We start from the raw sequence: 13,803 nt of genomic DNA, 5'->3' as shown, positions 1-13,803 counted from the left end.
CAATGCAAAGGATTCCACAGAGTCAGGAACACGGACAGCTCAGTGGAAACTGCCAGACTGCAGCAGAACAGCCACATCTGTCACCAGGTGTAATCAAGGCAAATCTGCAGACAGGTGATACCAATCAGTCTGCTCTTTTTAACCTAGCCTTGGGTTTTCTTTGTTATCTTTTTTATCCTGGCAGGTAATGGAATAGGAGGGCATTGGAGAGAGCACACTGTGGAGAAGAGGTTGGGAGAAAGAAAGAAAAGAAAATTATACCAAGGATTGAACACCCAACAACGAACTAGGACTGGACTGGAGAACCCCAACGGCACTTGGACAATACTTTTGTACGAAAACTACCCTCGGTAACGAACCCGGCCTGAATCGACAAAAAGACTGAAAGACCTCCACCTGTTGGCTGATTGATTATTTTGTTTGTTTTGTTTTCGTTTATAAAGAACACTCCCAAAGATCCTCTGCCAAAGCCTGTTAAAAATAAACAGGTTTTAAACTTTACTTGTTCTTGTGTTGTGTGGTTTTGTGTGTTCTCCCCGCCTTACAACAAACCCACCCCAGAACACGTCACAGTATGTAGTTTGCTTTAACTATGCAAGGCTGTCCTCTTACGTATCTGGATGCATGCAGTCTGTTTTCTATGATGGAAGCAGTGCTGACACAAGCCCAGTCACCTGCGGTGTCTCTCAATGGTCTGTTCTTGGGCCTCTTCTCTTCAACATCTACATGCTTCCCTTGGGTCACCTCACCTGCAAACATAGCCTCATGCTTCACTCCTATGCAGATGACACCCAGCTCTACCTAAAACTCGACCCTGGATGTCCCTCTGCTATGGTCCAAGACATTGAGGTCTGGATGTCTGCCAATTTTCTTCTGCTCAACATGAACAAATCTGAACTACTTCTAATAGGATCGAAAACTCAACTCAAGAATCTCAAAATTGAATCTCAGAAACTGTCTGCTGCTGCCTTCCCCCACTGTATAAAGCCTTGGTCTACTTCTGGATAGTAACCTATCCTTTGATACACAAATCTCCTCCTGTAGTCAAATCCTCCTTCTACCACCTCCGAAACATCTCGAAGGTCCGTCCCTACCTTTCCCTCCCGAATGCAGAGATACTCTGTCATGCATTCATCTCCTCTCAACTCGACTACTGCAGATCTCTCTATGGTGGTCTCCCGTCACACGCCATAAACCAACTGCAGCTGGTTCAAAGTGCCACTGCTAGGCTCCTTACCAGATGTAAAAAACATAATCACATTACCCCTTGTCCTGCCAAGCTGCACTGGCTACCTGTAAAGTTCAGGATTACTTTCAAAATTCTCCTACTTGCCTACAAGGCCCTTCATCACACAGGTCCAGAGTATCTCCCCAACTTGCTGACCCGCTATGTCCCTGCACGCAAGCTGAGGTCCTCTGACTCTGGCTTGCTTGTTATACCCAAGCAAAAGTGCACCACACTTGGAGAGCACTCTTTTAGCTTCATGGCTCCGACTCTCTGGAACTCTCTCCCAGCTTGCGTGCAGCTCCCACAGTCGCTCACTCCAAATCATCTCTCAAGACCCACTTGTTCTCTCTTGTTTTCAATGCTCTTTAAGCCTGATATCTGTTATTAGCTGTTGTCTAAATTGCTATTTCAGGTTTTTCACTCCATCTTATTCATATGATTCTGCATGACACACGCATCCACAATGTTTACGTTTCACACCCTAGCCTTGTATTTAATGTATTATGCCTGTATTTAATGTATTTGCATTGTTTTTATTGTTTGTATTTAAATGTACTATTCCCTGTATTTCACCGTATTTAATGTATTATGCATTGTTCCTCACTATCTTGTAAAGCTCTTTGTGATGGTGGTCCACTATGAAAGGCGCTATATAAAATAAATATTGATTGATTGATGTCTGGAGCCAATGGTAATTATGAGTAGGGCCCTGCGAAATTCACGGGAGAATTAAAACAGGAGTAGGGCCCTGCGAAATTCACGGGAGAATTAAAACAGGACTAACCTGCAATTCAGTCCTAAACCTCCAGGTGTCTGCGTAGCCACTCCAGATAAACTGATCTAAAGAATAACCAAGGAATCAACACATATAAATTCTGGATAATTAGACAGTACCCCCTAATTACGAGGGACAATTATCACCATTCTAGAAATGGATGCATTTAAAGAAAAGGCTTGCCTTGAAACTTCTTGTTTTAGGATGCACCAATAAAATCAAAAAGCATTTATTTGAGAGATTGCACACAGCAACATCCACCTGGTGTCTCAACTCTCCCTGATTTCAACGCATGGTAAGGGACTAGAGGATCTGATACAGTGGGTTGAAAGCCTTAATGTTAAAGTTCATCAAAACGTATAATAAAGAATTAATAAATACATACCGAGCACTGGCACAAGAGTTGCAGAGCACAAATGCCAGTATAAACAAACAGTGTTAAAACTTTCCACAAAGTTTATGAAAAATTGATGAGCTACTACAACCCCGATTAATGCAGAATAAAACCATCTTTTATTCATCCAGCTCACAAGTTTCTGAAGGCAGGCAGGCAGGCAGGCAGCAGCAGCAGCTGCTTCTTTCCCTTCACTTTATGCAGGGGCTAAGGGTGCCCAGGTATCTCAATGAACTAATAATGGACCCCTTAGCTAATTTAGCAATTACCCCCTTCATTTCCTAATATGGCTGCCTTATGATTATTAGAAGCTTACTTGGTCCAATTAATTAATTTAGGGCACAGTTGGAACAAAAACCAGGAGGGACAGCGGCCCTCCATGACCAGGATTGGACACTCCTGCTTTATACAGTATCTATTTTTTAAATATCACTGTGGCAGGGCAGAAGCCCTGCTGCTGTAAACAGTGTGTGTGGAAATGTAAGGTTGGCAGGGATGGGGTTAAATCTGTCCCTGCCAGCAATCACATGTGTGGCCATTCCCCAATTAGGTAATTAGTGCTAATTGGGGAGTGGCCACACATATAAAAGCATGGAGAAAGCCTTTGTTTGAGAGTGGTGTTTGGAGAAGGAAAGCCAGTGAAGGTGTAGCTCAGCCTGACTCTTGTAAGTTTTGTGTTTGACGCTTTATTTTGGCCCTTGTGACATATTAGTTTCTTTATTGCTGTTTTGTTTTCCAGTGGGATTAATAAATGTGAGCTTTAGTGCAAAAACTGCTGGTAACAGCTTGGGCCGCGACACTATCCTACTACAATCACATTAGGAATTTTACTGTGCCCTAATAACACTGTGCTAATGAAAAGCTGGGTAACACTAAACACTAAAGTAAAAAGGAATCGTGCAAATAAAGTGGTAAAATGTAACGTTCAATCTAACTTTATACTCTCGTTTCACAGTATAATTTGCTAAAAATAAACAGCAAAGCTACAGAGCTGACAACAGTGCTATCTGAAATCAATACCAGCAGTAAAGTAATTCCATGCAAATTACCTGTAGCTTTCAGCAACCATTGTTCAAATGCCAATGCATCCAACAGACGTTGCACGTAAAATAAAATTCCATGCCTTGAAATTATACAAACTTCCATCTGTTACACTGGTTTATTTACATGTTACAGAGATGAAAAAGTACCCCCATTGCCAGGGAAAAAAGATTTTACAATGAGCTTTTCTTTTCATTGATTTGCCTAATTAATTTGTGACTAATAAAGCTCACAGTAAACTCCTGCATTTCTATCATCCACGTAGCATTTCCAGCAGTTTTATTCCTGCCTGGTTATTTCTAGAATTACAGCTATAACTAATAGTAGTGTATAGTAGGAGGCTGCATAGGAGGCTGTGTGGTCCACTGGTTAAAGAAAAAGGCTTGTAACCAGAAGGTCCCCGGTTCAAATCCCACCTCAGCCACTGACTCATTGTGTGACACTGAGCAAGTCACCTAACCTCCTTGTGCTCCGTATTTCTGGTGAGACGTAATTGTAAGTGACTGTGCAGCTGATGCATAGTTCACACACCCTGGTCTCTGTAAGTCGCCTTGGATAAAGGCATCTGCTAAATAAACAAATAATAAAAAATAATCAGCAACCAATTCCAATTTACGTATATGACACGTAATAATCAACAATAGTATTCAAAAGAAACAAAAAAAAGTTAATTTCACATAAGTATTCAAATACAACTGAAAACACAACATGCATATTACGCACAGTAGCAATATATACATTGGGGAAATGTTATTATTAAAAAGAAAACAAATACAGATTAAAATCCCTTCAAATACAACACAAAGCATGCACATGCTAGTACTATACATGAGGCTCCAAGCTGAGCACCAGGGCAACCTAGCAATGAATGTTTAATTGAGGGTTGCAAAACAATATCCATGGCGATTTAATCAATTCATTGTTGCATCTCTCAAAATTACTATTATAAATTGGGGGATAAATTTTCACAAAAAATAAATTAGTATTGAATTTCAGACAGTGATTTATTGAGGTTCTGATTAAATCCAAATTATAGCAAAGCTATATATATATTATAAAATATATCTATGGAGGCACCATAGATTAAATTCAGGATATCAATACCACGGTAATGGATTGACAAAATACCAAAAAGAAAATAAAAAAAAATATTATGGTTTAAATAAAGTCGTTAAACCTCAGTCTTGATATGCATAGAATGGGGCAATCAGAAAATAAAAATGCTGGTTTATTTCTATGTTATTTTTTGAATGATATGGCCAAACAAAATTCCAAATTGCTTATGGCTTTTGGCTCAGGGTTTTTATTAATTAAAAAAATTATCATGTCCAGACACTATCTTTGAAGAAAGCTTTGGAGATGCTGAATACAAAGACACACTAGTTTCATAATTACTCTTCAGAGGACACAGTGAAATCATACACAGCACATTGAGAGCAATCAAATAGACAGTTTAAACGGTCACAGGCTCTAAAGACAGGCCTCCTGGCTGGTAGAGACTTTAATCGACTCTGGCAAATTGCAGTGCCGTGTTCAGTCTTTGCAGGCTGAAAAAAACAATGCCCAGTGAAGTATTTTTTTATTCCAGGTAATGGGACCCAGGGGCACTTAGCTGATCTCCTGGTATAATTGCATTGAGATATTTTGAATGAGCAGCTCAAAGAAGTCCAGTGATTTACAGACCCAGCTTCAGATTACCACTCAAGCAGATGAGTGATGATATATGGCACACAGTGTAAGAATGAATGGCTTCTGCCAGAGAGCTGCTTTCATGTTTCATATTACGCTGTATAAATTAATCCAGTCCATGCTTCTAAAGCTAACTGCTAGAAAACAAGCCAGTAAACAATAGAAGTTTTTATAAAGAGCTGTGTTTGTCAGTAACGTTTAAGCAGATCTGTATTGAAGGTTGAATAACTTAAATAGTTGCCAACTGTCTATGGCAAGCCAAATAACTTCCTGTTCATTTAAAGATATCTCTAAATGGACAGGAAGTCCATTGAAAACAGAGCATTTTCGCAGGATGTCATTTAGAGATATATTCAAAGGACTTCCTGTTCATTTCAAGGAAGTTAATTTGAGATATATTCAAATGATTTAGAGATATCTTTAAATAATATGGAAGCCATGTTGATTTTTATAGCATGGTATGCCAAACTGTCATTTGAAGCTATCTGTAAGTGACTTCCTGTTAATTTAAAGATATCTCTAAATCATTTGAAGATATCTCTAAATTACTTCCTGTTCATTTAAAGATATCTCAAAATAACTTTCTGTTCATTTATAGATATCTCTAAATCATTTAGTGATATCTCAAAATAACTTCCTGTTCATTTGGAGATATCTCTAAATAATTTAGATATATTTCGAAATAACTTCCTGTTCATTTGGCAATATCTTTAAATAGACAGGAAGTCCATTCAAAACATAGAGCATTTTCACAGGAAGTCATTTAGAGATATCTTCAAATGCCTTCCTGTTTATTTCAAGATAGCTCTAAATGATTTAGCGATATCTCTAAATGAACAGGAAGTTATTTTGAGATATCTGCAAATGATTTAGAGACATCGCTAAATGAACAGGAAGTTATTTCGAGATATCTTTAAAACCTTCATTTTATGATAGCTCTAAATGACAGTTTGTTGTACCATGCTAGCAAAATCCACATGGTTTCCATATTATTTAAAGATATCTCCAAATCATTTGAAGATATATCAAAATGAATAGGAAGTCATTTGAAGATATTTCTAAATGACTTCCTGTGAAAATGCTCAATGTTTTGAATGGACTTCCTGTCCATTTAGAGATAGCTCTAAATGAACAGGAAGTTATTTTGAGATACCTTTAAATGATTTAGAGATCTGAAAAATATTTAAAGATATCTCATTTAAAGCTCCATTTAAATATATCTGTAAATCATTTTGAGATATCTCTAAATGTATTTTTGATATCTTAAAATCCATTATCGCTGTCAAGGCCTCTTTTCGGAATACCAATAATACGGCAGAAGCCAATCTCACTGACATATTTTCTGAAGAAATTTGCTCAAGTATAACTGATTTTTAAATGTTTTGGTACAATTATGGGAAGTGGTGAATTTGGTACCAGTACAAAACAAGCAGTGGGGAACATAATGATGCAATAAACAATTGTTCAACCCATATCACATTGTTATTTAGCTCAGTTGTTCTCAATCTGTGGTCCGCCAGCTCTCTTCAGGTGGTCCATGGAAAGGTTACATAATTATGGAAAGGAAGCGGCAGCATAGTTTATAGATCCCATTGCAAACCTAGAAATTGAGACCTTAAAAACTCATCTACAGAGGTAGGAAGAAAATGCATACATGGAGAATATCTCCAAGTTTAAAAAATATCTAAACTCTCCATCATATACCATTTTGGAGTGTAAAATATTTTCTTTACTCACGTGCACTCAACACAGCAGCTTGTAAAGTACGGGGCATGTGTTGTGTTGCATTAACATATTGCTGTAGTTGGGTTGGAGGCATGAAGCTTCGCAACGCACAAACCCTGGAGTCTTATCCCGCTTATAAAACGGATACCATAAAAGACAAAAAGTTTTTATTTTTGAAAAGAACAAACAGTTTTATTATATATCCTTCCGCTTTGGAGACAAAATAGTCTGTCAAACAAGGTCATATTTGTTGTAAACATTAAAATGGAGGTTTTCAACGTTTCCATTTATTATAATTAATTAAAATGAATGAAGCTTTCATGCTGATCTCAATTCCTCCATAAACAGAGCTGACATGACCTGCAATGTTAGCCTTGTTAGTGACCTAGCATTTAAAAATGCCAATAATGTGTTTTTGTTGATAATGAAAATATACAGAAAAGGAGGCAAAGACAAAGTTCACTATCCGTGCATTACTCTGCTGACCTGGAGAAGCCAATACAAAAATACCTTATTGACATTTTTAAATGCTTGGTCACTAACAGGCTATCATTGCGGTTTATGTCCGCACTGTTTACAGAGAGAGTGAGACCAGCACGGGGGCTAACATAACACAACTGAGTACTCTTGACCAGCCGAATTACACACTGAAGCATATAATTATCGTAGACCATTTAGATTTTCAAGACCATTTAGATTTTCAAGACAAACTGTTTTTAAGTTGACATTTCTTTGTTTCGTCAAATCAATAAAAAACAGAAGCTGCAAAGCATTTTTGTTTTTTTCGATTTCATGAAGTTGTTGTTAAATCTTTGTATCTCTTGCTTTTTATTTTTTCTTGTAATTATAGCTACTTGTCCACTGTCATGCCTCTGAAAAGATCAAATGTGATGAAAGGAATGTCACTCATTTTTTAAAACTTTAAAAGACCTCTCACAACAATGTGTATATTTATTGCGAGTTTAATATGTTGTGTCTTTGGCAAAAATAAGGTTTCATCATGCATTGTACAGTACTATGTAACTGCACTATAAAAAAAAAAAAATCAACAGCCAGCATTCAAACATTCATTTTATAAATAAAGATTATAGGTGCGTTCACAGAGATTATTCTGCACAGATTCTATGCAGAATTTGACCAATTTAGCCAATGGGTGTGCTCAAATTGGTCAGATTCTGCACAGAATCTGCGCAGAATGATCTCTGTGAACACACCATATAGCTGAAGATTCGTAGCTCTGACTGTGCTGGGTTTTTTCCCCCTCTCTGTAAATTTGTGTTATGAAAAGTAAACTAGAACCATTCTTTAAAACTCCAATTTTAAAATAACTTTGCTCACAGAAACAGGCCATCGCATTAAAATAAATAAAGCTAAGCCTATGGTTATTCTAAGTATTAAATTATTTTTTATGTGTATTTTTCAGACAGCTGTACTGTTTATTGTGTGGTCTGCTGAGATCAAAAAAAAATTCAGGTGGTCCGTGAACACAAAGGTTTGAGAACCACTGATTGAGCTTATGAGTAAAACATCACAGAGGGATACAATGCTGAATAAGTTGAGGCCTCAAACACAAAGCTCTACAGCTGCTTGTGGTTAATCAACCATGTGGTATGCACATGGCCTAAAGTGCTCCCCTAGAGGCTGCTTATATATATATATATATATATATATATATATATATATATATATATATATATTGCAGTTTGTATTTGAGTGTATATAACATAGCTGCCTACTTACACTACTGCAAGGGATGATCTCATTACAGACTTCTTTATTGATTGGTTCCCCTTGGCTTGTTCTGTGCTACTACCAACATTGAACACTACATCAGCTATATGTGTGGATATACCGAAAGGCAAGCTGTGCATAACAGATATATAATAACTGGAGAGCAAATTTTTCAATGGGTTCATCCTGTTGATATTTCCTGTAATAATCAGCCAGGTATTATGGAAAACCCTTGCTCATTAACACCAGCACGAGCTGTCAAACAGAAAGGAATTCCAACTGTTCCTCACATAGTTGCTATCTTCTCTCGTTCACTTCTCTGCCGGGAAAAACAAGTGGCTCTTCAGTCCTGTCACGGTCGGGACACTGTTAATTTAAAAAACAATAAAATCTAAATGACATCACGGTTCAGCAGTCGGAACAGAAGCTGACAGCCAGTCTTTCATTCAAGAGCAAGAAAACATTAACACTAAGCGAAAAAACTAACGATGACCGACGACTATTCAACAATTTCCTCACAGAGACAGGGGAGGACACTCATTTCACAACGTACCCTCTTCAAAAACTGAATGCCACAGTAGCCACTTTAATTTACAATCTAAAGAAAGCAGATGCCACAGCTAGGTGAGAGGTATAAGAGCCTCAATAGATATATTTATTTATATTTATTTCTTAGCAGACGCCCTTATCCAGGGCGACTTACAATGGTTACAAGATATCACATTATTTTTACATACAATTACCCATTTATACAGTTGGGTTTTTACTGGAGCAATCTAGGTAAAGTACCTTGCTCAAGGGTACAACAGCAGTGTCCCCACCGGGGACTGAACCCACGACCCTCCGGTCAAGAGTCCAGAGCCCTAACCACTACTCCACACTGCTGCCTAGATACCTTCTCCAACAGCATTACCCTCACTCAGTATTTAAAGGGCTGCAAACTGATTTTATGGATTTTACTTTAAGCCCCCCTCAACAAGTAACACAGAGCTGGCAGAATCTCTCAACAGAGATTATAAAAAATACTGCATGGGCGGTGGGGTGAGAGCTGCTTGGCTATTGAGATCAATTCTAGTCTGGGTTCAATTAACTAATTTAGAACTTGCTTGGAATAAAGACCTGGTCCCATGTTTATCAGATGCACTCAAATTGATCCTGGTTGATCTATATTACCTGGAGCCTTGAAGTGGCCACAATTACCCAGAAATAGTGTGGTTTACCTACATAAGCTGTCTGTGGAGTGTATTTGTAAAGATGTAAAAATGATTTCAGAAGAGCACGTAGTGAACAGCAAAAAAATGTATACATTTTCTGATGCAGAGATGAAAAGTAATTGTCTGAAGTTCATGCTAGGACAAAATCTACAGATATATAGATAGATATTACTAAAGTTAAACAAGAAAAGATAAACACAGATATAAAACAAATGTCTTTACAGAAGTGAGTAGATCTTGAGGACCAGAGCTAAACCCCCTAGTCATAAATTTATTAAGCACAGGGCACTCTGCCTGTTTGTTTTTTGTTTGTTTGTTTGTTTGTTTTTTGTTTTTGTTTTTTTATTAAAGTGGAAAATATAAAGTCTTATGTAAAGCACAGAAGTTGCTCAGGTTGTGTCCTACAGAAAGGATAAATTAAATTAAATTAAGCCAAAGTCAAAGTGATAAAGAACATAATAAATGTGAGCAAACACAGTACATTATAAAATGCTTTTTACTGTGCCAAGAAAAAAGTAAAACAAAAAAGTTATAGAAGTAATAAGTCAATACATACAAGTTTTATGGCAGAAAGAAAAATAGTATTGATTTATTTGACATGATTTCTACCTGTCACTTGTGGATGTACAGTTTTTAAACCAGTTACAAAGTGTCATTACAACTCCAGCCCCAGTGGAGGCATAATGATTAGTTATGAGCCATGAATGTAGATGAGTCTGGCTCTTTTGCATGGTAGTTAAGATGCTTGCTTGTGGTGTGCGAGGTCGCCAAATCAAGCCCTCCTCATGCACCATTCTAAAAGAAAAAGGAAAGAATAGTCATCAATTCTATATAAGGGAATGTGTCAGTTGCCATCTCAATGGTGAAGAAAGTTCTTAAGCACTGTTTCCAAAACCTAAGGAATGCACAATATTAGTCTCTAACACACAGCAAGCAAACCAATTAACGTTTTCACCTTCCTTTGGCATTTCAAATAACACATATTTTCTGTTACTCAGAGTTGCCTTCTTAAAGTCTGATGAAAATAAAACTTGATTTGAAGTCTTGTGTTCAGTTCTCTAGAAGTGACTGGAAAAACAGATTTTCACAACCAGTCTTCTAATTCAAATAACTGTGGAATTTTCCAGGAAAGGATTTGTCTTAAGTTTCCTTTGATTTTGTATCCCTTCTCCCTGTTGTTTTCATAGCTGCTTTTCAGATAAAAAGCATTTTTAGCTCTATGATCTCATTCAAAACAAGAATTGTATTAACCTACTAAGGGTCCCTTAGCTTAGATGATCTAGTGGTGTGGACACCAGAGAAATATTACAATACAAAAATAATAAGTATACAGTTAGATACATTAAAATGAGCTGCTGTTGCCAAAATTTCAGCCACATAAATTCACATTCAGCGGAGCTTCCCAAACTGGGAGCTGGGGACCCCTGGGGGGCAGCAAGATGGTTTCATACAAAATCTCCCAAATGACCCTGACAAAGCAATATTAATTCCCCAGACTGGGGGATCAATTAGTTTACACAAATGCTGCTGTTAGCTTGTGACCGCACAACAGCATGTATCGTTATTCAGCAAAAAGGAGTGATTGTAGGAGAACAATATATTAATGCACGTTATAATTATACATTTTACAATGAATAAATGATTTCTTCCCCCCTATATAAATAAAATAAACCACACTGCTCCCACTTATCTTTACAGGCAGGTTTATGTTCCAGTTCCAGTCAGGCAGTGTACCGTCATTATGGAGCGGTTTCTCAAATGACACTAAACATAATGAAAGCACGCATATAAACAACCTCTCACTAAAGGTATGAAATTCAAAATGTTGTAAATTCGATGCTGAGTATATTCAATTTGGAATTGCTTGTGTTACAGAGAAAGATGCTAAAGTGTGTGATCTGCTTAGAATTGCTGTCTAATGAGTGCCTCATTACTTTTCTAATTAGTTTTCTTTCATTCTTTCAAAATGTTGTTTGCAATGAAAGTAAGGTACTCCATTCGGACCCTATAGCAATGAAGTAAGTTCTTTATTTTGCATTTCCTCAGTGGAAAAAGCAGACAGTAGCAGATAGATGTACTGGAGCCACTTTAAGACACCCCAGTGTCCACCCCTAATATATACAGTGCCGTGAAAAAGTATTTGCCCCCTGTCTGATTTTCTGCATTTTTGCACATTTTTGCACATGTCGGGTCGTCCGTCCGTGACCTGAAGCTGAAGCGCATGCTGGGTAGAAATTTAAAGTTTTGGAATGGCCTAGTCAAAGTTCAGACCTAAACCCCATTGAGATGTTGTGGCAGGACCTGAAACGAGCAGTTCATGCTCGAAAACCCCGCAAATGTCATTGAGTTGAAGCAGTTCTGCATGGAGGAGTGGGCCAAAATTCCTCCACGACGCTGTGAGAGACTAATCAATAACTACAGGAAGCATTTGATTGCAGTTATTGCTGCTAAAGGTGGCGTAACCAGTTATTGAGTCTAAGGGGGCAATTACTTTTTCACACGGGGGCATTGGGTGTTGCATAGCTTTCTTTAATAAAATAAATGAAATATGTATCAAATTTTTGTGTTATTTGTTCACTCAGGGTCTCTTTTATCTAATATTAGGTTTTGGTTGAAGATCTGATAACATTCAGTGTAAAAAATATGCAAAAATGCTGAAAATCAGACAGGGGGCAAATACTTTTTCACAGCACTGTACGTCTTGCATCCCTCCCTGCCTTCCTTTTATAAACGTCTTGCATTTCTTTTTTACATTTTGGAACTCCCTCATTACATTGCGGTCAGTTACAAAATATTCAACTCAAAATGTAACAATCACAATGGTCAATAGAAAAACTGTGTAAAAATAATGTGATATCTTGTAACAATTGTAAGTCGCCCTGGTATAAGGGCGTCTGCTAAGAAATAAATATTAATAATAATACTGGAAGCTAAAAATGATAATGGCAGCTTGTTATGCCGTGTATACATCCATTATTATTATTATTATTATTTATTTCTTAGCAGACGCCCTTATCCAGGGCGACTTACAATTGTTACAACATATCACATTATACATTATACAGATATCACATTATTTTTACATACAATTACCCATTTATACAGTTGGGTTTTTACTGGAGCAATCTAGGTAAAGTACCTTGCTCAAGGGTACAACAGCAGTGTCCCCCACTGGGGATTGAACCCACAACCCTCCGGTCAAGAGTCCAGAGCCCTAACCACTACTCCACACATTAAAACAGACTTAAGCTTACCTTGTAATAGTACAACTATGAGGGACAACAAGGAGATCAGCCTCAGTTAGACAAGAATAAAAAAATTTAAAAAGTCCAACTTTTCCCTGACAGTAAAATATATTCACAGACTTCATGTTCAGCCTACAGCTATGGCCAAAAGCTTTCCATCACCCTATAGAATTAACTAATTTAGCTTCATAAAGTTGAATGAAACCTGATGAATAATGTTACATTAACATATTGAATTACATACCGCTGCATGGTTTTCCATATACAGTACGAAAAAAATCAGACAAATTTACTATTGTGACATCTTTGCTATTATGGCTGCCAGTAGACCCTTGAGATATATAAAATCCGCCACTAACTTGTGTCCTTAGGCTGCTCCCCAACCTCCAGCTTGTGTATCACCAGGGGGGTTGGCAGTCTACTTAGTTCCCTATCTTTCAGCATTGGCTGAGAGATGTCAATTAAAATTCAAGTCGAGTCCAAGCTCCAAAACCAAGCGAGTAAAAATGCTGTGATGCAAGATGTCAACTGTTTTTATTCAGTAATAAAATTATGTTTTGAAATCAGAGTGTGGCCCTGACTAAAAAGCCTGTTACTATCAATATGGAATGACTGGAGGAGGTATTTGTTTCTGCAGCTGTGTCTGTCAGGGCTGGTATCACATTAGTATTGAGGACTGAGTGGGGTTAAGCAGGACACCAAAAAATACCAGCACTTAGTATATTGAGGAACATTTTTATTCAGACATTGAAAAAGCCTGG

At 37.5% G+C, this 13,803-nt stretch overlaps 1 protein-coding gene across 1 annotated transcript in view; it reads left to right on the top strand.

Annotated features, from left to right (window-relative positions):
- The window catches only part of LOC131737607 (uncharacterized), a 34,259-nt gene extending 32,388 nt beyond the window's left edge, over positions 1-1,871 (top strand). The window contains exon 3 of the mRNA XM_059027855.1: positions 185-1,871. The gene's annotated coding sequence lies outside the window, so the exon portion shown is untranslated. The remainder of the gene's footprint in view (positions 1-184) is intronic.
- The last annotated feature ends 11,932 nt before the right edge of the window (positions 1,872-13,803 follow it).

The sequence above is a fragment of the Acipenser ruthenus genome, chromosome 7 (assembly GCF_902713425.1).
Source record: "Acipenser ruthenus chromosome 7, fAciRut3.2 maternal haplotype, whole genome shotgun sequence".
In the NCBI taxonomy this organism is placed as follows: Eukaryota; Metazoa; Chordata; class Actinopteri; order Acipenseriformes; family Acipenseridae; genus Acipenser; species Acipenser ruthenus.
Note: the sequence above shows the minus strand (reverse complement) of the source record. Positions and strands in the feature narration are given on the sequence as shown.